This window comes from Carcharodon carcharias, chromosome 24, assembly GCF_017639515.1.
Source record: "Carcharodon carcharias isolate sCarCar2 chromosome 24, sCarCar2.pri, whole genome shotgun sequence".
Lineage (NCBI taxonomy): Eukaryota > Metazoa > Chordata > Chondrichthyes > Lamniformes > Lamnidae > Carcharodon > Carcharodon carcharias.
The window spans coordinates 811,501-814,177 of NC_054490.1; positions in this window are offsets into that span (position 1 = coordinate 811,501).

The window sequence follows — 2,677 nt, forward strand, 5'->3', positions numbered from 1 at the left end:
GTGTGAGGTTACAGAGATAGGGAGGGTTGTAGGGCTGGAGGAAGGTTACAGAGATAGGGAGGGTTGTAGGGGCTGGAGGAGGGTTACAGATATTGGGGAGTTGTGTAGGGGCTGGAGGAGGTTACAGAGATAGGGAGGGGTGTAGGGGCTGGAGGAGGTTACAGAGATAGGGAGGGTTGTAGGGCTGGAGGAGGTTACAGAGAGAGAAGGAGGGTAGGTGGAGGGGGTTTAAGAAGGGGGTAGGGGCTGGGGAGGATGGTTACAGAGATAGGGAGGGTTGTAGGGGCTGGAGGAGGTTACAGAGATAGGGAGGGTTGTAGGGGCTGGAGGAGTTTACAGAGATAGGAGGGTGTAGGGGCTGGAGGAGGTTACAGAGATAGGGAGGGTTGTAGGGCTGGAGGAGGTTACAGAGATAGGGAGGGGGTTTAGTGCTGGAGGAGGTTACAGAGATAGGGAGGGTTGTAGGGGCTGGAGGAGGTTACAGAGATTAGAGGGTTTAGGGGCTGGAGGAGGTTACAGAGATAGGGAGGGTTGTAGGGGCTGGAGGAGGTTACAGAGATAGGGAGGGTGTAGGGGCTGGAGGAGTTACAGAGATAGGGAGGGTTGTAGGGGCTGGAGGAGGTTACAGAGATAGGGGAGGGTTGTAGGGCTGGAGGAGGTTACAGAGATAGGGAGGTTGTAGGGGCTGGAGGAGGTTACAGAGATAGGGAGGTTATAGGGCTGGAGGAGGTTACAGAGATAGGGAGGGTTGTTGGGGCTGGAGGAGGTTACAGAGATAGGGAGGGTTGTAGGGGCTGGAGGAGGTTACAGAGATAGGGAGGGTGTAGGGGCTGGAGGAGGTTACAGAGATAGGGAGGTTTGTAGGGGCTGAGGGAGTTTACAGAGATAGGGAGGGGTGTAGGGGCTGGAGGAGGTTACAGAGATAGGGAGGGTTGTAGGGCGGGAGGAGGTTACAGAGATAGGGCGGGGTGTAGGGGCTGGAGGAGGTTACAGAGATAGGGCGGGGTGTAGGGGCTGGAGGAGGTTACAGAGATAGGGAGGGTTGTAGGGGAGGAGGAGGTTACAGAGATAGGGAGGGTTGTTGGGGCTGGAGGAGGTTACAGAGATAGGAATGTTTTGTAGGGGCTGGAGGAGGTTACAGAGATAGGAATGTTTGTAGGGGCTGGAGGAGGTTACAGAGATAGGGAGGGGTGTAGGGGCTGGAGGAGGTTACAGAGATAGGGATGGTTGTAGGGGCTGGAGGAGGTTACAGAGATAGGGAGGGTTGTAGGGGCTGGAGGATGTTACAGAGATAGGGAGGGGTGTAAGGACTGGAGGAGGTTACAGAGATAGGGAGGGTTGTGGTGCTAGAGGAGGTTACAGAGATAGGGAGGGGTGTAGGGGCTGGAGGAGGTTACAGAGATAGGAGGGATGTAGTGTAGGGGAGGAGGTTACAGAGATAAGAGATAGGGAGGGTGTAGGGCTGGCGGAGGTTACAGAGACAGGGAGGGTTGTAGGGGCTGGAGGAGGTTACAGAGATAGGGAGGGTTATGGGGCTGGAGGAGGTTACAAGGATAGGGAGGGGTGTAGGGGCTGGAGGAGGTTACAGAGATAGTGAGGGTTGTAGGCATTGGAGAAGATTACAGAGATAGGGAGGGTTGTAGGGGCTGGAGGAGGTTACAGAGATAGGGAGGGTTGTTGGGCTGGAGGAGGTTACAGAGATAGGGAGGGTTGTAGGGGCTGGAGGAGGTTACAGAGATAGGGAGGTTTGCAGGGACAGGAGGAGATTACAGTGATAGGGAGAGGTTTAGGGGCTGGAGGAGGTTACAGAGATAGGGAGGGGTTTAGGGGCTGGAGGAGGTTACAGAGATAGGGAGGGGTGTAGGGGCTGGAGGAGGTTACAGAGTTAGGGAGGGTTGTAGGGGCTGGAGGAGGTTACAGAGATAGGGAGGGTTGTAGGGTGGAGGAGGTTACAGAGATAGGGAGGGTTGTAGGGGTGGAGGAGGTTACAGAGATAGGGAGGGTTGTAGGGGCTGGAGGAGGTTACAGAGATAGGGAGGGGTGTAGGGGCTGGAGGAGGTTACAGAGATAGGGAGGGTGTGTAGGGGCTGGAGGAGGTTACAGAGATAGGGAGGGTGTAGGGCTGGAGGAGGTTACAGAGATAGGGAGGGTTGTAGGGGCTGGAGGAGGTTACAGAGATAGGGAGGGGTGTAGGGGCTGGAGGAGGTTACAGAGATAGGGAGGGTTGTAGGGCTGGAGGAGGTTACAGAGATAGGGAGGGTGTAGGGGCTGGAGGAGGTTACAGAGATAGGGAGGTGTGTAGGGGCTGGAGGAGGTTACAGAGATAGGGAGGGTTGTAGGGGGCTGGAGGAGGTTACAGAGATAGGGAGGGTTGTAGGGGCTGGAGGAGGTTACAGAGATAGGGAGGGGTGTAGGGGCTGGAGGAGGTTACAGAGATAGGGAGGGTTGTAGGGGTGGAGAGCTTACAGATATAGGGAGGGTGTAGGGGCTGGAGGAGGTTACAGAGATAGGGAGGGTTGTAGGGGCTGGAGGAGGTTACAGAGATAGGGAGGGGTGTAGGGGCTGGAAGAGGTTACAGAGATAGGGAGGGTGTAGGGGCTGGAGGAGGTTACAGAGATAGCGAGGGGTGTAGGGGCTGGAGGAGGTTACAGAGATAGGGAGGGGTGTAGGGGCTGGA